The following is a 25,610-nucleotide window of genomic DNA, read 5'->3' as shown; positions in this document are numbered from 1 at the left end:
AGAGGACGAGTGAAGGAAAGAGGAGAGAGGTGAAAGAGGAGGAAGGCAGAAGACGATCGGTACAGAGAAGAGGAGAGTGGAGCGGTGAGACGAGGGAAGGAGAGAAGAGTATGGATGGCGACCAGCAGATGGCGGTATGGGCGGCGTGGCGTGGAGAAACAGGCGGATAGATCGATGCGGGAAGAGGCGGATCGATATATCGATCGGATAGAGAGGAACAGAGTAGATGGTACGGCACGTGATGAGAGTGACAGGTGGAGGTTAGGTGCACGTTGCGATTAGACAGAAAGCAAGGGTGTGGAGTGCGGAAGAAGATGAGGGAAAGGAGGAAAAAGAGTAGTAAGGAGCCGGAAACAGCGAGGGAGAGTAAGGAGGAGAAGAAGAAGGCAAAAAGAGAGGAGGGGAGAAAGAGGAGAGAGAAGAATAAGGAAAGGAAGAATTGTAAGAGATGAGAGAAAAGGAACAGGAAAACAGGGAGAGAAGAAGGATAAAGAGGAATAACAAGAAGAGTGAGAAGAGTAAGGAGTGGGTAGTCGGTGACAGGTGGAGGTTAGGTGCGGGTATCGGATAGGCAGAGAGAAGGGAAATCAAGTGAGGAGGAGCGCAGAGGAAAGATAAAAAAGAAGAGGTATAATGGAGGAAGAAGAGGAGGGAGGGATGGTGGAGTAAGGGTGATAAGACAGAGTGAAGGGAGGAATAAGCGGAAGAAGGAGGACTATGATGGAGAGAAACGTGGGCGATGACAGGTGGAGGTTACGTGCGGCTACTGAGGGGGCAGAGAGAAGGGATACAAGTGAGGAGGAAGGAGAAAGGAGAGAAGACAAGAGGTTGACAGACGAGGACAGAGAGGAAGGAGAAGGAACGTGGAGAAAGGAGAGAAGAGAGGAGGGTGATGAAGGAAGAAGGGAGAGGAAAGAAGAGAGAAGAAGAAGAGGGTTGAGAGGAAGAGGGACAAGATGGGTGAAAGAGGAAGAAGGAGAGAGGGGAAGAGGAGAGAAGGGAGGAAAGAGGAAGAGAAGGAGATGGAGAAATTGAGAAGAGGAACAGAAGAAGAGAGTGAGAGGAGAGAGGGAGATAGAGGAGAGAAAGGGAAAAAGAGAGAGAGAGTGAGAGTAGGTGTGAGGGGGTGAGAGTGGAGAAGGTAAACGAAGAAAGACGAGGGACTGGCAAGAGAAACGATGTTAGATTGTAAGGGGCGGTGGAAACACTTGTCAGGCAATTGGTGAGGTATGGGAGAGAAGGAGAGAGGGGGGAGGGAGGGAGGGGAGAGAGAGAGGGGGAAGGGGAGGAAGGAAGGGAGGGAGGGGGGAAGGGAAAGGGGGGAAGGGAAGGAGGGGGGAAAAGAGGGGGAGAGGAGGGAGAGGGAGAGAGGGGTATAAAGGATAGGGTTAGATGTGGGAAATGAAGGGAGCGCGGGGGGTATAGGAGAATGAGGATATGAGAGATGTGAGAGAGTAAGAGAGAGAGAGAGAGGGAGAAAGAGGATTAGAGTAGGTTACGAGAGAGAGCGGTCTGAATGAAGGAGAGATGAAAAGTTTGTAAGGCCACGAATGTGGCCAAGGACGCAGGGAAAGGGGAAAGAGGGTATGTAGTAGGAGGAGGCGAGAAACGAAGGGGGTATGTGAGGAAAGGGTGAAATGTGGAATGTTGATGATAAGAAAATGTAAATAAATAATTATGTGTATATGTAGAAGAGAGGAGGAAAAAGATTGTAAGGGATTGGTGTTCCTCAGAAAACACATGTAAGAGTTGGTAACCCCAAGGGGATCCAAATAAACCATTATCTATCTATAGAGAAAAATTAGCTCACTTTTATACAATTTTTCTATACAATTTTTAATATAATTTTTTTTAAATTTATTGACGACAAATTCAAACTAAAAAAAATTTTTTAACATTTCAAATAATTTTTCTTTATTTTCTAACAAAGGTGACATCTTGAAAAAAATTCTTAATTGTAGAAACAAAAGTGCTGAATATTTTAGAATTTTTGAAGTGCGCTATTAAAAAAATTAAAAATCTTATTTTTTTGTTATTTTTTATATGAAACCATGTAAGCTTTTATTTATATAAATTCGTTTAAATATATATTTAAAAAATTTTTATACATCTACTTCATTGTTTAAACTAGAATGTTTATATTGGTTATAATTATTACACTGTCTTTTAATTGTATAATAGTTAATTTCAAACACTTTGAACCAGTTTTTCGTGATTATATCTTTTCGCGGTATGATTTGATTTCAGTAGTTTCGTCGCTTAGACAGTAATAATAACAATATTTAAAAAATAAGCAGAAATTCTTTTTGTAATCTAGTTATAGTACTTGACAGTTATCATTGTTAACACTGAATTGCAGCATTAAATAATAGAAAGCTAGGATTCTATATCAGATTCTCCTGTAAAGGGGAAGAAAACACGAGGGGAGTCGACATTGAAGCTTCCCTCTGCTTCTTCTAAAGGGATGAAAGAGAAAGAACTTGGGCCCTCTGATAAGGGCTTACTTCCAAGAAGAAAACGGGGCGAGTTCGGAAAGAAGCAATGGACAACACGACTTAGTCCTATGCCGTTATCTTCCGGGTCCGTCTCAGACGAGCGAAGAGCGGTCGAGTTGGCCTTCCGGCCCGGCCGGAACTTGGTAACTAGAGGGAATCACACTGATGTCACTACGGTGTCATCCATTAATCTCCTGGAGACAGTGAGTAGGGATTCTAGTCCCTCATAGCACGCTGCCTTCTGGGATAAGACTGGAATGGTGGTGGCCCATCTCTCCAGTCAGGTAGGTATTGGTAGGGAGTCTTTGATTCCCCGAGAATGTTATTGTGCAAGAGCCTCCCAGTTGAAGTGTAATTGCCAGTTTCCTGGAGAACCTACACAAACGCATCGAGTAAGTTACTCAGAAGGATTTTAATAAGTATTCCGACACAGTTTGCGTCGGCGAGTTTCACATAACTTGATCGGTTAGATATGTGTAAAAGCATTTCTCTTTCGTTACAAAAGAAAGGATTTATATATCCTTAATAATCAATGATAAGTTTCTTGTTAAAAAAAATTCACGATTTACGATTACTTTTGTTTTATGTTAAGGTTATATTATGTTCTGTTTGCAACAGAATAAAAAAAATAACAAGTTGATACAGAAGAATATACAATTTTACAATAAAATTCTATTTGTATAAAAATATATTCTTCTCCAACTCGTTATCCCAGCCAACATTATGTCGTATTAAAGACGTATAAAAGACTTTTAAAATTATTAACAATAAGACGTCATATAAAATTATCAGAAAGATATATTTATTACATTTTTAAGACATTATTAAAACACATCTCAAAGACATATTAAAATTGACTTACAAAATTATCAAAAAGACATCTTAATTATAATACAATCAATTTTGGACGTTCTGTGTGATAAATAATAATAAGGTAACCTAAACTACAGAATCATTTTAATAATGTTGGGATTTGCTTTGTGGAATAAATACCAGTGGTTTACTTTATATATATATATTCTTACACCAGTACAAAGAACAATGAACCGTAGAGATGATAGTTATCAAGAAAAACATGAACAAAAAGGAGTCAATAAATGGTTAATATGTAAGTAAGTAGGAACACGCATCTAGTGGCGACAAAGAGAACCAAAAGAAACTAAAAAAGGAACTAGATGCCCAGTGGCGTACCAACAATAATAATTACCAAAAAGATTAAATCGTACCAATCTCAACACTCCCACTCGAGATAATTTTTAATTATCTTATATTTTACTGATTGAGATTATTTTCAAATTTATCAGTTAAGGGGATCCAATAGGGCTCATTTTACCGACAAAATCAGTTCGACTAAAAATCTTTTTTTGGCTGCACAGATCAATAAATCCTTTTACATAGTTAAAGTACTTTTAATAACGAGTTCTGGACGCTATAATTTATGAAAAATTTTACTTTTGTTGTCGACTCATTGAATTAATATTTATTTAATATAAAAGTTCTTTACTTTATTCACACGAAAGATGTGCCCCATGCTTGGAATAACGTGGTAGAATATAAGTAAATTTTTGAAAATGATTTTAAAAGCCTAGTAAAAAAGTTTTTTAGTCGAACTTTTTAGAAACTGCTTTCATACATATATGATGTATGAAATCGAGACGCGAGGTAAGACAGAGCAATTTTTAATTGACCGATCTCGAGATAGATGGAGCTGCAATCTGTTTGTGTAACAAAGACAGTCGCCGAACAAACAGAGAGCGAAAACGTATAAGGAGCAAGCGAGATAGCTAACATGAAAGAGTCCGAAGGCTCGGTTGCGAGGATTTCTTTATCTATTGTTTTTCATATCATATATCATCTCACTATGTAACGCTATGCCTTTCCCGTCGCCGCGGATGTCGCTCGATCGGCCAGGATTTGGGACAAGGCTTGGCACGGCGGGGGAGGGGAAAAAGATAGAGACTCTTCTGGAATGCCGTAGTTAGACCCGTTTATTGTGTCGTACAACAAAGGCACGCGGGGGGATATATTTACAGTACGGGGCGATATATACAAATAGGCCTTGGACGTGTCGGGCACGTCCGGGTGGTCGAACGGTGAATTCGGTGTGTCCTAGTGTCGGACGGTGGTTCGGTGCGTCCTGGTGTCGGGCGACTGCTCGTCGCATCCGGGTGTCGAACGGTGGATTCGGTGTGTCCTGGTCGCGGACAGGCTTTGGCAGCAGCTCGGACCTCTGGTTCGCCCGGAGACGGGCGGATGTCAACGTTCTACGCCTGGAAACAGGCGGTTTGTTTGCTGGCGTCCGGAGACGGACGGTTTGTTTGCTCGGAGGCCGGGGACGCCCGGTCGAGGCAACGAGTACACCCGTTGTCCGGAGGATCGCGGTGAAGGAACCGGAGGCCGGGAACGCCCGGTTGAGGCAACGAGTACACCCGTTGTCCGGAGGATCGCGGTGAAGGAACCGGAGGCCGGGAACGCCCGGTCGAGGCAACGAGTACACCCGTTGTCCGGAGTGGTCGCTCAGGAATAGTCGCTGGTGTCTGGATCCTCGGAGAACTCTCTCGAGGCAGGATCAGGACAGGATTAGGTGTTAGTTCTTCGGCCGAGCCACTTTTGGTCACGAGTCGAGTAGGGAGGCGGTCGAGTGGGGAGATCGAGAGCCCCAACGTCGCAACGTCTGGTGGCGCCGAAAGGCGCCGATTGTTTCAAGGGCGGGCGTTCGGCCCCTGGTGACTTTGTCACAACTATAGAAAATAAAACTTTTTTATTTCGCATTTTATCGGCTTGAAAATAATTTTAATAGATTAATGAGATTTTTATGATTAAAATGACATCAAATATGACATAAATCGGATGATTTTTAATTAATCTAGTCATAATTATGATTATCTTTTTAATTAAATATTATCTAATAAAGTATGACAAGCTCTTATAATAAATATCCAAAAATATCAGTTATAATGGTTAATAAGAGCACGACGCTGTTTTTTGAGCGCAATAATTTATTGAGAATATAAATCTAAAAATACATAGTACTACGTGTATATTGTATAATCGCGAACGTTTCGGTCTACTTTAAGACCCTCTTCAGCGCTAAATTACATGAGTAAAAACCGAGATAACTAATTTATTTAATTCTATTGTTTACATTATCTTATTCTGAAGTCGCATACATATGAGTCAAATTTGTATGTCAATAATATCTAGTACAAACGGTAACGCGGTGATGGTAGCATCATTAATCGAAACAATAATTTAATTAAAGCTGGTATTGGAGTTGTTGCGTTCCTCCATTGGTTGGTAAATCAAGGGGAATACAAGCAATCGTGATCAAAATTAAACTCGATTGACCATCTGCGTTAAAACAAGTTCAAACAACTCAGGTTTAAAAAAAAAAAAAAGAAAAATTGTGAGCAGATACTATTGTACTTAAAATAATGTTGTTGTAACTTACAATTATACTCCTTTCCATTATGGTAAGAAAGTGTTTCAGTGAAGCTTGCTGTTCGAGAGCTTACTTATATGTGATGTAAAGCAAAAACTAACAGGCTATTTATAACATTTGAGCTGTTTATATTTTAGGCAGACTGTGTCAATCATACTCATGTATGTGGAATTGAGGCATTCAGTGTCCGTTTGCAAATTTAAACTATTAGTTTGTCTTTTGATAAAAATCATTTCTGAGGTCAAGCGTTTGTGATAAAAATTTTCTTTATCTAAGATGTTGACATTCTTCTTTTTTTTAAAAAACCTGAGTTGTTTGAACTTGTTTTAACGCAAATGGTCAATCGAGTTTAATTTTGATCACAATTGTTTGTATTCTCCTTAATTTACCAACCAATGGAGGAACGCAACAACAACTTAATTTACACGTAGTACTATGTATTTTTAGATTTATATTCTCAATAAATTATTGCGCTCAAAAAACAGCGTCGTGCTCTTATTAGCCATTATAACTGATATTTTTGAATAAATATTATCTGATTTATGTTGTGTTTGGTGTCATTTTAAACGCAAAAATCTCATTAATCTATTAAAATTATTTTCAAATCGATAAAATGCGAAAAAAAGTTTTATTTTCTATGATGAGATGATATATGATACGAAAACAATGGATGAATGAATCTCGCGAACAAGTCTTCGGAATGCTTTGATGTCGTTTATTTCGCTTACTCCTTACTCGTTCTCTCTCTCAGTTTGGACAACTCGCAGAGATCTTATATTATCATAATATAAACATTTTATAAAATAAAAATTGAAACTTTTATTTCGCATTATATCGGTTTAAAAATAATTTTAATTTATTAATGAGATTAATAATCATAATTATGATTATTGATTAATTAAAAATCATCCGATTTATGTCGTGTTTGATGTCATTTTAATTACAAAAATCTCATTAATAAATTAAAATTATTTTCAAACCGATATAATGCGAAATAAAAATTTCAATTTTTATTTTATAGGATGTTTATATTATAGATAAGATAAGATCCGCGAGACTGGTGAGTTGTCCAAAGCGAGAGAGAGAACGAGTAAGGAATAAGCGAGATGAACGACATCAAAGAGTTCCGAAGTCTCGTTCGCGAGTCTTCCTTTATCTCCAGTCTTTCGTATCATATTTCATCTTTCCACAGAAAATAAAATTTTTACATTTCCCATTTTATTGATCCGAAAATAATTTTAATGGATTAATGAAATTTTTGCGATTAAAATGACACCAAACATGACATAAAAGATAATTTTTAATTAATCAATAATCATAATTACAATTATTTTTCTAATTAAATATTATCCGATTTATGTCGTGTTTGGTATCATTTTAATCATAAAAATCTCATTAATTACTCTCAAATCAATAAATTGCGCAATAAGAAATTTTATTTTCTATAGCAAGATGATATATAATACGAAAATTGTAGTATTATCGACAATTTTAGTTCCTCTTAGATGAGGGCGCTATCCCGTCGGAGTTCGAGATTCATTGTTGGATCCCCTTAAAGGCTTAGTTAAAATGTCGGCCAATTCTAATTGAGATGATACATGTTGAACGTATAAGCTTTTGTTTGACTAAATTTCGAGTATAATGAAACTTAATATCTATATGTTTGGATCTTCTATGAAACGTTGAATTTTTAATTAACTTTTGCGCGGCTGCGTTGTCACAGAATAAAGTAGTTGGTTCTTGTTGAAAATCAATATCTTTCAGTAAACGTCGTAACAATACGACTTCTTTAGATGCATCATGACCGGCTATATACTCCGCATCAGTAGTAGAAGTTGCTACTACTCTTTGTTTTCGCGAGTGCCATGCTACCGGTCCATTATTTAGTAAAAGGACAACTCCACTAACGCTCTTTTGTGTATCCAAACATGAAGCGTAATCAGCATCCGAATATGCGATTAATTAGTTGGTTTTATCATTAATGCCGTTGTATACAATTCCTAAATTAATCGTTGATTTTAGATATTTCAAAACTCGTTTGGCTGCTCCCCAATGTTCATCTAAAGATGCTTTAATGAACTTGCTCAATGAGTTTACCGTATGTGTGATGTCCGGTCGAATCCCAGTTGAAAGATACATGAGAGAACCAATGAGCTGCTGGAAACTTAAAAACGCTCAGCATATGAGCGCGCGCCGTATATAGTACTCCAGCATATGCTGAGCGTTTTTAATTAATATTTTAATAATTATTGCACAAATCGCAAAACGTGGTCAAATACGACGCGTGGTCAATCGTAACGTGGTCAAAAGCAACGTGGTCAATCGCAACGTGATCAAATGCAACGCGTGGTCAATCGTAACGTGGTCAAATGCAACGTGGTCAAAAGTATCTGTGGTCAATAACAACGTGGTCAAATGACTCCCACTCTTCTTGAGTCATCATCAAAATCTTCAGGTTGTTCCATGTAAATTATTTCATTGAGATCTCCATGTAAAAATGCTGTCTTGACGTCCAGTTGATAAATTTCGTAGTCCTTGGCAGCTGCAATTGATAGTAATGTTCGAATGGAATCAAATTTAGCAACTGGTGAAAAGGTTTCCAAATAATTCACTCCTACCTTCTGAGAGCAACTTTTGCTACAAGATGAGCTTTAAAACAATCAATTGGTTCATCCGGTTTCGTTTTTAATCGGAATATCCATTTATTTTTAACTGGTTTCCTATCTTCCAGTGGATTGACTAAGGTCCATCTATTGTTTTGAATTAATGAATCATATTCTATCTTCATTGATGTCTCCCACTGACTCTTGTAAGCTCCCAATTTTACTTCAGAAACTGTATTTGGAATAACGATTTTACTTCAGAAACTGTATTTGGAATAACGATTTTACTTCAGAAACTGTATTTGGAATAACGATGTCCGCTAAGAAAACTCTGGAAGTTGTGATGATATTTGAAGTAGCTTTACTACGAGTTTGATTTGCAATGCAATCAGTTTTACTTCTTCAGTAGTAACATTGTCAATTTATTCAATTGCTTTATCATCTTCAGGCGTTGACGATCTTGATCGATCCTTAATGTTATTCTTAAAATCATCTAACTTTTCCTGATCGTTGTCTGATGTTGCCACGACGACGGTTTTGGGTTTAGATTCAATAATTATTACGTCGCGACTTACAATAACTTTTTGAGTTCCACGTTGCCAAACACAATAAGCCTTTTGCTTTGGTGCATACCCGATCAAAACTAATTCTTGACTTTTCTTCTCAAATTTTGATCGCTTCTGATTAATAAAAATGTATGCTTTGCTGCCTATAATGCATAAATATGAAACATTTGGTTTCTTACCAATCCATAATTCCATTGGAGTTTTACCATTTAATCTTTCTAGTGGAATAAGATTTCGGATATGAGCGGCTGTATAAACTGCTTTGTCTCATAATCCTTGTGATAATTCAGCTGCAGCCAGTAATGTTCGTGCCATTTCTACGATAGTCCTATTTTGACGCTCCGCGCGGCCATTTTGCTCTGAACAGTATGTCATTGAAAATTCATGAAGAATGGAACGTTCTCGAAGAAGCATCTTCATATCCTTTCCAATAAACTCCTTTGCGTTGTCTGAACGTATACGTTTTATCGTATGTCCATTCACATTAGCATTTGCAATGACATCTTTTATATGATCAACGATATCGGCCTTTGATTTCATCGTGTATACGAACACCATGCCCGTGAAATCATCAACGAAAATTGCCAAGAATCTGGCTCCGCCAAATGATTCAATTGACATCGGGCCACATATATCAAAATATACGAGTGCACCTGGTTTGTCAGCTCGAGTATCGGAATCGTTGTATATTTTTCGACAATGCTTACCAAAAATGCATGCTTCACAGAACTGATCGACTTCCTTATTAGTGTTTAATTTGTCAATTTGCATGCTTTCTACTGCCGAACTGTTAGCCAGTTGTCGAATTACCTTATAATTTGCGTGACTAAATCGTTCATACCATATTTGTTCATTGGCTAATACTGAGAATACATTTACTGATGCATTGGCAATTGTCTCGAAATTTATCTAATAAAGACCATCTAATACGCGAGTTCCAGAAGCAAGGATATTATTACCAGATATTAGTTTAATAGTCTTGTTTAATCGGACTTCGACATCATTGTCAGCTGCTGCACCTATGCTCAGCAAATTCTTTCCTATATCAGGTACAAACAAAATATTACATAATTTGACGTACCTTTTTATTGTCAATCATTGCAATCACATCAACGTTTCCTCGTCCAAGTGCATAAATCACTTGATTATTGCCAACAGTAACACCAACCTGTTCTTTAGAAATTGGTTCAAAATTATATAGTCAATCTCGTCGAAATATCATGTGTTGCTCCTGAGTCAGTTAACCATTTATTTTTCATTGTCTTCTGAGATTCTCCTGCTGTTACAAATGCTTGATGTTACTGACGCTGTGGATTTTTGTTGTTTTTTGGTCTGTTCAGCTTTCCATTCCCGACAATCACGCTTAATGTGATCAATCTTCTTGCAATGAAAAACAGGATCGTTTTTCGGACGTCTTATAATTTTGTTTGTTTTATCCTCGTTACCAAAGCATCACCTGTTTCTGTGTTAGCAGCAGTACTGGGAATGTTCGCCTCAATCATTAATTGCTCTCTTAGTTTATCAAAAGTGAGTATTGTACCTGAAGCTACTTGTATATAAGAATTTGACCTGAAATTATCAAATCTGGGTGGTAAATCATTGATTAACTTAGCAACCAAACCTGATTCCGAGAGTTCTTTTCCGACTATCTTTAGCTTTTGACGAATCACAGTCAATTGAGCACAATAGCTGGAGACACTTTGACCATTGTTGAAGCACATTCGATGAAATTCTTGGTTAAGTAGATACTTATTTTCATTTGTTTTAGTCTCGTAAATCGATTGGATTTTAAGCTATACGCGAAGTATCACAATCACGAATTGCTGCGTGATCATCATCGGATAATGCGTATGTAAGAATTCTCTGTGCTTTACCGTCTATCTTCATCCAAGTCTCAATATCCTTTTTTATAACCTGTCCCATTGAGCATCTAACCAAGTCGTCGACATAACCTGTCGCACCAATACTTTTCAGACATGAACGTACTTCGTACTTCCAGCGCTGATAACTGTCTTTGGTTAGCAGTAATAATCTAAAATCTTCCGTAGCCATTATGCGATACAAGACTTTGTAAAAAAGGATATAACAAGTATTCAAAAGATAACGTTCCTTAAAAGGATAAAAACACAAAACACTTCAAAATTAATATACTAGTATTGCACTGGGTCCATAATCTGTTGGGATTTTCTTTGTGGAATAAATACCAGTGGTTTACTTTATATATGTGTACACATATATATATATATATGTATATATATATATATATATATATATATATATATATATACAGGGTGTCCCACTTGGAAGTGGCCACCCTCTTTTATCTTTTCAATTAAAAGAGATAGACCATAACAAATATATATGAAATTAAATGGCTTCAACTAAACTTTATTGTGAGTATAGTGATTGATTACAAAATTTATCTGTATTGAAGAACGGAGAGGTATGCATAATTTTTTTATAATAATGTAGATATTTTGATATAATAAAAGTTACAGCACTGTTTAAAACGAATACAACGATGTATAATTTAATGTAAATATTTTACATATTATATGAGGTTTTCCGGCTTGAAATATTGCGAACGACGTCTACCATTTCATTTTCGGTTCAATTGACGTATGTCATGTTGTCATTTTTTTACGTCAACTTCTAATGCACGAGTCAAAAGTTGGCCATATCGCAGGGCCGAAAATGAAATGATAGACGTCGTCTGCGATATTTCAGGCCTGAAAACCTCGTATAATATGTGTTGTGCCCGTGCCGTGAGGATAGGATCTTCTGGGATATTCGCCCAAAGAGTTGGAACTCAGGCAACAAATAAACGCACTCCGTACTTGTTTAGTAAAAGCATATATTTCGGTCGTACTGTTACACTATTCTCACACTACTGTTAACTCGCGTATTCGGTCGTCGTGTATACGAACCGTGTCGATAGGTCGATAACTTATTTACGCGCGGCTCTCTTATTAGCTACTTTCTTACGAGCGACCGCGATGGGTCTCGCGATCGGTTTATATATCGCTTTAATTTCGAGGGTGGAAGGATGAGGTTTTCCGGGTCGGGCGCGGGACGTGCTCCGTGCTCGGGTGTTGTAATGCTTATTCAGCTTGACCGTGACTTCTTGTCTTGTTGGTCACGTCTTATTTTTCTTTCTTAATCTTTCTATTTAATTCTTATTTAATCTTCTTATTTAATTCTTTTAATGCTTTGCTTTGCTTGCTTAATTTTAGTTTCTTATTTCTTAATTTTATGTATTTACTTTTCCTTTCCAGGTAAGTGTATCGGGTTACAACAAATATGTAAAATATTTATATTAAATTATACATCGTTGTATTTGTTTCACACAGTGCTACAAGTTTTATTATATCAAAATATCTACATTATCATAAAAAAATTATGCATATCTCTTCGTTCTTCAATACAGGTAAATTTTGTAATCAATCACTATACTCGTAATAAAGTTTAGTTCAAGCGATTTAATTTCATATACATATATATGCTATGATCTATCTCTTTTAATTTAAAAGATAAAACGGGATGGCCACTTCCAGATGGGACACTCTGTATATATATATATATATATATTCTTACATCCGTATAAAAGAACAATGAAGCGTAGAGATGATAGTTATCAAGAAGAACATAAACAAAAAAGAGTTAATAGATGGTTAATAAATAAGTAAGTAGGAACACGCATCTAGTGGCGACAAAGGGAACCAAAAGAAATTAAAAAAGGAACTAGATGCCCAGTGGTACCAACCAGCGTACCAACAATAATAATAACCAACAAGAAGATTAAATAGTACCAATCTCAACAAATAGCAGATTCAAAATTTCAACGAAAAGGTTAATACAGAAATATCGAGGTTATAACAGTTTTCAAACAGAAATTCTCGATATTTTTGTATTAAACTTTTTGTTTTGCAATGTTCGAAAAATCTGTATTAAAAAGACATCCGACAGTTTTAAAAAATCTCGTATATTTTAAAATATTTTTAGAAAGTAAATAAGATACAATAAATTAATAAGAATAATAAATTATATTTTTTATTAAACTTTATATTATTAAAAAATTTATATTATTATAATAATCACTAACATCGTCCAGCCAGTCAGGATTATGTAGTATAAAGTTTTGGAATCTTATTTCCGAAATCATACATGTTTTTTTAAATATAAAGTAGCGATTTTTATTGATTTTATTATAATTAATGTCGTGTTATATGACCAAGAGGTGCGGAATGAAGGTAATGATAGTGGTATTATCGCCTCATTGATATCAAAAACTTCAACCAGAATGATTTCTCCAACCCATCAGAGATTTTATTCTCAAATCATACAAAAAAAATTTTGTATGCGAAAGTGACGCTACGAGATCCTTGATAGATGTATATTTTTAGATCTAAAAGTGTACACCAATCAGAGATCGCGTAGTATCATTTTTACATACGAAAATTTTTCGCACGATTTAAGAATAAGGTCTCTGTTGGGCAAATTGGATGTTCTGCTGTAAGTTCTTGATATGAACGTGATGTTAGTATCACTTATATCACTATCCTCATTGCGATTACACGATAAATAAACGGACTATCAGGTTATGATAATACCAGTTTTGATCGGTGATACAATATCCTGCGATGAATTTGTCTATGATCTAGAAATTTTAATGAATTTTATAAAAGTGTTTGTTAAATTTCTGTGTATGCAAATATAAAAATATAAAGTAATAAGTATCCTCAATGGAAAGGCACAATGGACGTAATCTGCGTGCCGCAAAAGGATCTCAGTAGAGTCAATGGGACCGCTCTCTGATCTAATTCTTATTTTATCCTCAATGAAAAGACTTTTAAATGGATGTCATGCTGGAACAACGTTATACCGACGTTTCTCAAACATTATAGTTTACATCTTCAGGCCTGGGAGCTCCGATACTAAGCTCTTTTGAGTTACGGTTGTCCTTAAATACCTGTTTTTTTTCAGTGAGAGGAAGGAAATAGTGAGGGATGTTACTAGCCAATCAGAATGCTTTAATTGATTAGCTAGTCAAAAACTGAAAGGGCAGTGTGTCAAATAGGATTTATCTGGTAACTTTTGTTATAAATTGATATTCAGGTTATTTAAAAATTTCTAAATCTTCATGATGTTTCCTAGCATAATGGTCAGCAATCGGACGAATCGTTTGTTTATTATGTAATCGTAATCACAATAAAGACAAAGTGTTTAGACAATATCATTTATTTCGTTTTATTCTCATTAAAGTTTGTCCCTATAAGTCAATAACTTTTCTAGAAATTAATACTTAGATAAATCGTTATTCTTGAATGTTCTATCGTTTATATCTTATTCGAATTTCTATTTCTGTCTCGATTCGTATTAATATTGATCTGTATTATCTTCTACTTTTACCTAAACTTTCACGGCCTTCGATAAGCACATACCACAGCTCCAGTTTTTGCGTGTTAATTCAACTGACTCACGCACGCACGCACACGCACACACACATCACATACATACACTCATAGCCCTACTTATACCCGAGCTTTCGGTATTCACAAACGAAAACACTCTGTGTTCGTCGAAGTCAGTCGTCTCTGTACAACCGAAGGAAATAAATCGTGATAAACACAAAGCCAAGTTTTGCTCTCTCAAATCACCCGGTTCGAACTCGATTAATTCTGACGTCTCCAACGACCTGCATAGTCCTATCGCTCGCTTCCGACGAATCTCTCTTATCAATTAACGAAACACAAGGATATAAGTGATACTAGCGTCATCATTAAGATTAAGAACTAACAAAATATTCGGTTTCTCCAACTCATCGGAAATCTTATTCTCAAATTATATAAAAAATTTTTGTATGCGAAAGTAACGTTGCAAAATTCCTGCATTCCAGAATTTTTACTAATATATCAAAGTCTGACAATTTTCAAACCAACTTTTTTAAATGAAGAATTAGAACATCTCAATTAAGTCTTGACCAAGAATAGGTACAACCAAACAACTTAAAGGCTGAAGAACAAAATTTTCAGTCCTAGTAACACCGAGACGCCGAATGCAGAAGAAAAAGAAAAAGAAGATAAAAAGTGAGCGAGCCTTTTCTATATTCAAGAACACATTGTCAGGATTCTAGGTAAACATAATATCAAAGTCTAAACAGAGGACTTCCAGATGGATGCCGCGTGATTGAACAGCGTAATGCCGACGTTTCGCAAACGTTGCAGTTTGCATTTTCAGAGCTGAGAGCTTCAATAATAAGCTTTCTTGGGTTGGGGTCCTCATATCTTATACAAAGCCAGACTTCTCACAAAGCTATTTCGCCAGAAAACATCGGAAAGCCCTAGAAATTCTAAAGCATCCTAACAACCTCAATCGCGACAAGGGCTATTATACAAACCCTATTTGGCACTGCTCTTAATTTGCGCTCACGCCATTAGAGGGCATAACGGTATATTTTTTCCGTAGATAAAAAATCTCTCGCAAAATATAAAGACCTCAATCCAAGAGAGCTCAGTATTGGAGATCTCAGTCCTGAAGATGCAAACTGCAACGTTTGCGAAACGTCGGCATTACGCTGTTCAATTATGCGGCATCCATCCAGAAGTCTTCTGTTTAAACGATTCTAATGGCCGCAAAAGCCTCAAGACTAGAACAATATCAAAGTGATCTTCAAAAGAACATTGTCCAATTACTTCCTAATCCAAGGACCACGCCTGGAAATACTAAGTACGTATAAGATCCCTTGCTCTTGCGAGAAAGTGTACATAGAAGAAAACCGGGAGGAAGATCAGTTCACATATGAAGAAACCAGCGGTGCACCAAACACGACCACTTCTTTCAACCAGCCTTGACTGACCACAGAAGGGAAACAGGACACTCCATGCAATATGACAAAGCCAGTTGACTCCCTCACAAGACCATTTTGCTAGGAAACATTGTGAAGGTCTAGAAATTTTGACATCCTGACAACCTTAACCATGATAAATGTTACCAGATAAGTCCTATTTGATACACTGCCCTCTCGGTTTTTTAATTGACTAACAATTAAAGCAGATTGACTAGTAACACTCCCACCCTCTCCCCCTCTCCTCCCCGAGAGAAGAAGAGGTATATAAGGATGATCACAATCCAAGAGGCTCAGTATCGGAGCTTCTAGCCCTGAAGATACAAACTGTAACGCTTGCGAAACGTCGGCATAACGCTGTCCCAGCACGCAGTATCCATCCGGAAGCTCTTTTCTTTAATAATAAATTTCTTTTTATAAGAAACTTACCTTGGATTATTAATGTAGAATATTATTATATTTAGCTTCCTTTTATTTAATTCTGTAACTCACAAGAGAAACTTACATAATATTAATTTATGTATAGGTCCGAATGTATAAAAATTTTTCTGCGTATTATTGTATAAATATTCTGCATGTTAATATATAAATATTTTAAATATTTTTCGTAATAATAAAAAAAATATAAAAAAAAGTTATAAAAAAATGTGGTCAAAACACACACTTTCTAAACTTCTAGCGCGGCGTCTAGTCCGCTGCGCCATGCCAACGCTCGACGAACGTTTTACTACAGTGGCATTAAAGAAGCGTGCTAAAATTTAAACCACAATTTCTCGTCAACAATTGAGAAATGCATCATCTTTAAATAAGTGGTTACTTCAATACTATATTCCTGCAAAAGTTTGGCAAAATCGGTGACCCGAAGGGTTATAGTATAATGGTGTAAGTTTCATTTTTAGTGCTAATAGTGCTAATTGTCAGGTACTATAACGCTAATTACTGAAAGAGTTTTTGTTTATTTTTTACTCTGCTATCACTATCGTAAATGGCGAAGCGATGAACTACCGAAGTCAAATCATATTGTGAAAACCACAAATAGCTTGTTCAAAATGATCAAAATTAATTATACATATGTATAATTAAAACACAACAATAGTATAATAATTATAACCGATGTAAAAATTCTAGTTTAAGTAATGAGATAGGTGCATGAAAATTAAAAAAAATATATATATATTTAAACGAATTCGTACATATAAATAAAGGTTTACACGCTTTTATATGTTAAAAATAAAGATTTAAAAATTAATGATTAAAAAATTAAGATTTTTTTAATGACGCACCACATTACAAAATCTAAAAAAATTATAAAATATTTAACACTTTTGTCTTTACAATTGAGAATTTTTTTAAGACGTTATTCTTGTTAGAAAGTGAAAAAAAATTTTTTGAAATGTTTAAAAATTTTTTTTGGTTTGAATTTGACATTAATAAATTTTTTTTTAAATTATATAAAAATTAGCTTATTTTTATCTCTAATTTCCTAAATTTTCATCGAATTACGATAACAACTTATTGAGAGAAAAATAAAATAAAAAAACAGGTTTTTTTATCCTGTGGATAAAGGGATGGGGGAAGGAACATATAAATTTTGTCAAATTTTTTTTTTCAGAGGAGTCATAATTTTTATACTTTTTCACCATTTGAGTAAGAGATATTTTCACTATCTTATCTGACTATAATCTTTCATGGAAAGTGCAGCACTAGCTTTATTATTCTTTATAATTTCAGATATTTTCATCTCAATTAACCTAGATGTTCAAGAAGGAACTTTACAGATCGTTCTTCTACTGGAATTCTTCCAAACATTCATTAAACTCAAAGTACTCTCTAGTTAGAGTACTGATCATTCGACTTAATAGTAAGTTCTGATAATTTTACTTTTACGGGTAATTTCAATTCTTCATTAATTTCATTAAACAATCTTTTTAGACACCTCTGATACATAATTTGTAATGTTTTCCGTACTCTTTTTCTCCATAGAAAAAAATGATTAATTTAAAGAATCTATCTAGTCTCTGAATCGAACTCTATTCATACAGACATCAACTGCCTACATGTCATTTACTGCTTTATACATAGTAATGATCATATCTACGTCATTCATATTTGTGACCAAAATGATTTGAGCCAAATTATCCATTTTTCCCATTTTTTCCTTTTGTCATATTCATATTCATTTGATTGGTAATTTTGATTTGGTCGAATTTTAGCATCTATATAAAAATATGAGTAAGTCCCGATTGCGTACATTATCGATCGGACACGAGAATATTTCTCGAGCTTATTATATAAATATTGCCGATCGGATACAGTTCCGATCAGACACAGGCTTGATTGGACTTCGCATGTCAAATTGTAAATCCATGTGAGACCGTATAATTATGAATTCGTTTCGTATTCGATGTATTGAGTGATACAACTTTTCAGACTGTGTCCGATTGCAACCATGTTTCTGAATCAGCAATGCATGCAATTGGGACGATCCCTCAAAAACATCATAATGTTTTAAAGGAATCCTAAAACTTTTTTTTGCCAACTGAAATGATTCTTTAGTATTTCACGTACAACTTTTTATTATCTAAACTGAGGACTTCCGGATGGATGCTGCATGGTTGAACAGCGTAATATCGACATTTCGCAAATATTGCAGTTTGCATCTTCAGGGCTGAGAACTCCGATACTGAGCTCTCTTTGGTTGAGGTCCTTATATCTTCCGAGAGGTTTTTTATCTACAGGAAAAATATTCTTTACTCCTGCGGAAAAGTATACATAGGAGAAACCGGGAGAAGATTAGCACGCGCATTAAAGAACACCAACGGTGTACTAAGCACGGCTATTTTCATCAATCAGCCTTGGTCGAACATTGGATGGAGACGCGACACTCGGTACAATATGACAAAGCAACCAGACTAGCCTCCTCACAAAGCTATTTCGCCAGAAAACATCGGGAAGCCCTAAAAATTCTAAAACATCCTAATAATCTCAATCGCGACAAGAGCTATCATACAAATCCTCTTTGGCACACTGCCCTTAATTTGCGCCCACACCACTAGAGAGCATAACGGAATCACGCGGCATCCATCCGAAAGTCCTCAGTTTAGACGAGTCTAATGGCCGCGAAAACCTCAAGATTAGAACTGTTTATTAATTAAATAGAATGACAAATGCTTCTCTACAATTAAAATATACAAAGTAACATTTCTGGCGCAGGTAATTTTATCTTAGAAACAAATAAAAAATTACAGTTTTTGTTATCGGCTCTTAGCATCAGGTCGTAACTATATTTGACCAATATAAAAGTTTTACAGCTTGCACGTATAAAATGAGAGCAGTGCCATGAAGGAAAAACATGAAGGAATATGAATATATCTTTAAAAATTATTTTAGAAGTTTAATAGAAAAGCTGTACGTGAAATACCTTTTATACGTGCAAGATCGAGATATAAAAATAATAGGGCGATTGATTAGTTTCCCGATGTCGCCATACATAATGCGACAATTTGTTTACATGATAAGCAGAGTCGCCGAACAAACAGAGAGCGAAAACGTATAAGGAGCAAGCGAGATAGCTAACATGAAAGAATCTGAAGTCTCGCTCGCGAGGATTTATCCATTGTTTTTTATATCATATATCATCTTACAATAGAAAATAAAATTTTTATTTTGCATTTTATCAGTTTAAAAATAATTTTAATGGATTAATGAGATTTTTATAATTAAAATGACACCAAACATGACAGAAACCGGATGAATTATAATTAATCAATAGTCATAATTACGATTATCTTTCCAATTAAATATTATCCAATTTATATTGTGTTTAATGTCATTTTAATCACAAAAATCTCATTAATCCATTAAAATTATTTTCAAACCAATATCTTACATATTTTTTTAGTCCAAAAATGTTTCTGGCAATAATTTTTGGCCTTAGAAATATGTGAATGCACAGATACGTCAGTGCGTTTGCCACGGATTACAAATATGTCTGAACTTGTGCCGTTCTTCACTACATACATCTTTGTTTATTAATTAAATAGACTCTAAATTTTCTTTTGTTTTCGCTTGTTGCCTTTATTTGCAGCAACTATTTTCAAACAATAATGAAATATTATGAATTTCTATTTAAAGAGTACTTATGAAATTATAAGTTATCTAAATTGCATAATCTATTCATATCTTCAAGTAAGTCTTTATGTCTGTATATAGCAAAATAAAAATTCGTTAGCTCATTTATTAAATCTGCTATTAATATACTTTTTCTGCTAAGTTTTCTTTCTCTTCTACGTGTTAATGTCGTGACATTCCATTCTTCGATTCGCGTCACTCTATACATTAAATAGAATGTTCAAGCGATTTGAAATGTTTTCGGAAATGTTCTATAACTTCGTTACGTCTTCGAATTTCGAAACATAATTTTGAAAGAATTTCTTCGAATTTTAAAACATAACTTTAGAAATATATTCTAACAAGTTAATTTTAGTTAATCTTATTAAATAATAATTAAATTTAGATTCACAATAAAAAATTAATTTATTTGATTTATCACATTAGTGTGTACTTAAGTAACGTTGACAATTTTCGCAATATATTTGAGCAGTTATTTCGCATATATCAATTTTACAGACTTTACACACTTTAAATTAACTTGTAAAACAAACCTTATTTTATGTACTTTGAATTTACATTTATTTATTTATTTATTTATTTGCATTATCAATATGAATTTCTTTCGAATTATGACGAATGGTCTTTATCTTGTTATTGTGGAATCCAGAGGATAAATTAACAACCAAATAAGAAACGCAAAATTTTATATGATAATAACAATTATGATTAACATAATTATTCTTGATTGTTTTGTAGCTATAATAAATGTTATAGTGTCAAATTTTTTCATTATTTTTATTTTTAATTAATTTTATTAATATAGGCTCATATTATGCCTTATAGGCATATATTATGCTTTTAGAAATTCTTTTTCTAAAAATACATATATTTTATAAGTTTTTTTCATAATTATTATATTTAGCTCGAATATCTAATATCATTTTCGTAAGAAAATAGGGTAATTATGCAGTTATACGCAGCCACCCCCGATTTCAATGTCTTTCACATATGTTATCAAGGTCATCATCCTGAGTAATGTTGTGAAGATTTTAGGCCGCGCTCGGCATTTATTAAAAAGTTATTAAGACGGAAAGTTTTAACAAATTATTTGTAATTTTTGACGTTGAAATTTATTTATTTACATTTTTATTTATGGGATACATAGTAGCCATTATTTAAAAAAAAGTGTCTAATCGATCATCATAATTAAATGTTTTTTTAAATACAAATTCTGCAAAGTAATGATTGAAATGATATTCTTTACGACCATATCAAGAAATAGTTGCGCGTATTTCTCCCCACAAAAGTTTGTAAGTGGAAAAGACACTTAATCAACACTTCTTCGTGTGACCACACACACACACACACACGCACGCGCGCACGCACGCACGCACGCACGCACGCACACGCGCGCGGTAGGGTGCAAGGGGGACCTTCGGCTGCGTTTCTGTTTCCGTACTTTTTTATAATAGTGATGTGTACAATGAAACATAAGTTGTTTTTGAATGTTTATTCCATAATATTTTCACAATGCGGACATTGTACTTTGTTACGGATAACGTTTTTTGCACACAAATATTCTACTAGCTAATCGTAATTTAGAATTAGAGCTAGAAATTCGCAAAATTTCATTTGAAAGTATTTTAATGCTGTTACTACAATTTCTCAATATATACTGAATCATCTTACTTCGAAAGAATTTCAAGAAGAATATCACCAACATACGAATAATATTTCAGTAAGAAGAGTAAACAGAAACGACCTCTTAGGAAACAATAGCCTTACCGGCGGGGTGGGTGCGGGAGAGAGGGCCGAAAGCGGTCCCTCTTGCACCCCTCCCACTCGCGCGCGTGTATGTATTGTCACAGGAAAAAAGTGTCTTTTTCACCAATACAATCCACTCTTTCGGAATGAAAATTCACTCTAAAGGCTAGTTTTTGACTGTAAAAAATTTAGAAAGAACTTTTTAATAAATGACGAGCGCGACCTAAAATCTTCACATTACTCAGGGTGATGACTTTGATAACATATGTGAAAAACATTGAAATCGGGGGTGGTTCCGTATAACTGCATAATTACCGAAAATAGTATATATTGTTGCATCCGCGAAATCGGCATACGTCGAAACACAACACAACTAAGATTCGCAAACCACGTCACTCTCGCACACTCAAGTAAATAATTAAACACTGTTTTGAAAAGAACAATAATTTTAATCTTGTAGGTTAAGTTATCTAACAGGCACGTCTCCAGATGAGGAATAGAAAGATAGCCCTGCTCAGATGCCCTCCGGTTCCCAATAAATAGCCTCATTCAGAGGTAAGCCTTGGATACTGATGAACTACAATATAATCGACCTTGTAGACGTAAAACCTTATGTAAAGAGTGGGCTGAAAAGGTCATCGTCGTGGAACAATTTCGAAGTCAAGCTATCATAGCGATGGTTGCATAACACTGAAGAAGCAGTGTTACTAACAATGCTTCTGGAAAACCGAACAAAACCTCAGAATATCTAGCCGAGCAAGTGGGATTCTTGGGACCCACGGGATCCTTTATCCTCTAATTGCTCTTGAGAATGGAATAGGATATAAATGCAAATTTGCACCTTCTAGAAAGTAAAAACTGAAGGCTCACAAGGATTCTCATTGTCTCAAACTCACGCAATCGATTTTAAAACAGCCTTGGAAAATGACAACGCCGTTTTAGCTAAAGCATCGATTCTTTGGAAGAGGAGCCGAGAAAAGTGCAGGAGAGATAAGAAAAAGGTCTTAGCTGAGCCGACTTTCGGTCCCTCCTCGGCTCTCGAGACACCGTTGAAGAGAGGGGAAAAGGACATAGGAGTAAAAGGTCGATCAGGTCGTTGATACCCTAGATCAGCGGATGTCATTAAACCGACTAGGGAGTCATTAAAAAACTTAGAGCTCAAGAAGCTGGGCCTATGCGATGGCTGCCGATTATCTAATGATCGTTATAGAGGGTTATCCTGAACTAATAATGATTCCTGAGTAGCTCATTTTGTTGCAGGGTTCAATGATGAAGGAACTGACAGAGATCCGCGAGGGTCTTCTGCTTAGGTTCACAGTGTTTATGATATTGAGGAGGCTGTGCTCGTTAGAGGACAAGTTAAATTAGGAAAGGGCAAGACGAAATGGCGCTCAAGAGTGATTGGCTCACCGTGCAAATTGAGCACATCTACTGTTGAAAAAAAACCAAGCTCAAAGTAGTAGGTATAGACGAGTTTCAAAAGCGGCATAGAGCTACTATTTAGGTACCGAGTTCTCCGATGCCTACAGTAGTGGTTCTGAAGCTGCTGCAGAAGTTAATGTCCGGGCATCTCCACAGCGGATTGGCATGTATTTGCTGAGAATACAGAGGAGAAACCTTCTTCAATGAAGAGGTTTCTTTAATAAACAGGAACTTTATCCTCGGTATTTAGTACCCTCAAATTGGGAGCTAGAGTTCCAATTAAGTTACGAGTTCAAACAAGTCACTGTCTCAGGGTCTACAAAGGAAAAAAGGAAGAATCAGGGCGAAGTCTAACGGCGCACCATTCGCTGATAGTTCTAATTGAGAAACAATTTCCGGTCGAAAAGTAGTGTAGTGGGGACTTTCTTAAACATAGAGAATGTCTTTAACAACACCTCACATGAGGTGTTTGCAAGGAACCGGCGCAATGAAAAGTCTCAGACAGACTGATTTGTTGAATCAGAAGTATACTTTGACAATGAATCGTTATGCTAGGTACTGGTAGTATCAGCGGTTGAGTGAAAGCAAGGATGCACACCAGGAAATGCTATCGTCACTTCTTTGGTACTTGGTAGTTGATGGACTACTCAGGGACTTTAATGATAAGAGCGTCGATAATTCGGCGATATTAGTGCGATGTGTTTTTCTAAATATGCTTCTAGAGCTCATTCAAGACGCTCTAAAAGTTGTAAAAGGACGATGTGACTTTGATCTTTCCAATTAATCTCCAGAAAACTAAGCTTATCCTTTACTTATAAATATAAGCTTAGCTCTATAGAGGAGCACATTCTGGGAAGTGTCAGATTGAAGTGACATCTATTTGACCACGTTAATATTGACCACAATCTCGATTGACCACCTTGATATTAACCACGTTGTCATTGACTACAGTCTCAATTGACTATGGTTCTGATTGATCAGTCCTAATGGACCACGGCCCCGATTGACTACATATAGGTTTTGTCACTCGAAGTACCGGATGATATGGGTCGTACATCGCTTCGTCGCGAATCTATGTGGAACCATAATTGCACATTCGAAACTAAAGTCCTGTGATCAATCGAAACCGTGGTCAATTCGGACCAGGGTCAATTGCAACATGGTCAATATAAATGTGGTCAATTGTAGTAAATATCAACGTGACCAAACAGAACGTTTTGTTAGATTAATATCGGTTAAATCGATAAATTATTTATGAAGATAGTTTGATAAACTTTCAATTAGACAAAGAAAATGCAATTTATGGCAAAATTTTTTTGTTTTATAATGTAGTTTTCTTTCAATTCAATACATTTATTCTAACAATATTTTAAATCTTCAAAATAAGCGTTAGTTTGATCGGTTATACCTATTTGAATTAAATCTCTTTCCGATGAACTATTTCTTTATGTTTGAAAGAGAAAAAAGTCGCTGGGGGGAAAAGGGAAAAAGTCACTTAAATCTAGTGAATATGGTGAATACGGATTCAATTCAAAGCGCAATTCATGTAATTTTGTGATTGTAATTGAAAAAGTATAAGCGAATGCATTGTCATGGTGAAAAAGTTTTTTTTTTTTTTTGCCAAATGAGAACGTTTGACCTTAATAGTATCCTTCAATTAATCCAATAATGTTTTATAATTTTCTCCGTTGATGGTTTTTTTTCTCAAATAATTGATGAACACAAGATCATGAAAAACTTATAAAATAGTCGTCATCACTTTTCCGACTGGAACTAGTTTAACTTCTTTGGAATACTTCCATCCGTTTTTATCCATTGTTTCGACTATTGTTTCCTTTCTGGTATATAATACTGAATCTATATTATATTTTATTAGTGATAAAGTACTGTAAAAAAATCAGTCAGATTATATTTAAACATGTCTAAATACTCTTTAGAAATGTTCATTCGAATGCGTTTTTATTGTTAACAAACGCGGCACTCATCGTGTTAGAAGCTCTTTTATATGCAAATGCTCATATACGATATTGTGAACGATCATTTGAAATGTTTGCAATGTCAGTAAGCTCACGCATTTTTATTCGTTGATCATTCAATACAGCATTATGGATTTTTTCAATGATTTTGTAAATCGGTTTTTGAATGACCTCAACGTTCATCATTTATGGACGTACGACCACATTTAAATTGAGCAGCTCATTTCTTAATAATTAAAAATGATGAAGATTCTCTTCCAAAGTTCAATCAAAATCATTTTTCATTTCTGTTGATGTTAAACCTTTTAAACAAAGTATTTTATCACTGCGTGAAATTCTATTATACATTTTGAAAAAAAACTAAAAGTTATTTGCTTTACTTGAC

General features: G+C 35.3%; 1 protein-coding gene and 1 pseudogene across 4 annotated transcripts in view; both read right to left on the bottom strand.

Annotated features, from left to right (window-relative positions):
- Magu (SPARC related modular calcium binding-like protein magu) overlaps positions 1-25,610 on the bottom strand; it is a 249,434-nt gene that overhangs the window by 136,277 nt on the left and 87,547 nt on the right. The window lies entirely within an intron of this gene.
- Positions 7,330-11,284, bottom strand: LOC140666896 (uncharacterized; annotated as a pseudogene).

This window comes from Anoplolepis gracilipes, chromosome 6, assembly GCF_047496725.1.
Source record: "Anoplolepis gracilipes chromosome 6, ASM4749672v1, whole genome shotgun sequence".
Lineage (NCBI taxonomy): Eukaryota > Metazoa > Arthropoda > Insecta > Hymenoptera > Formicidae > Anoplolepis > Anoplolepis gracilipes.
The sequence above is the reverse complement of the archived record's forward strand: the minus strand, read 5'-3'. Positions and strand labels throughout refer to the sequence as shown.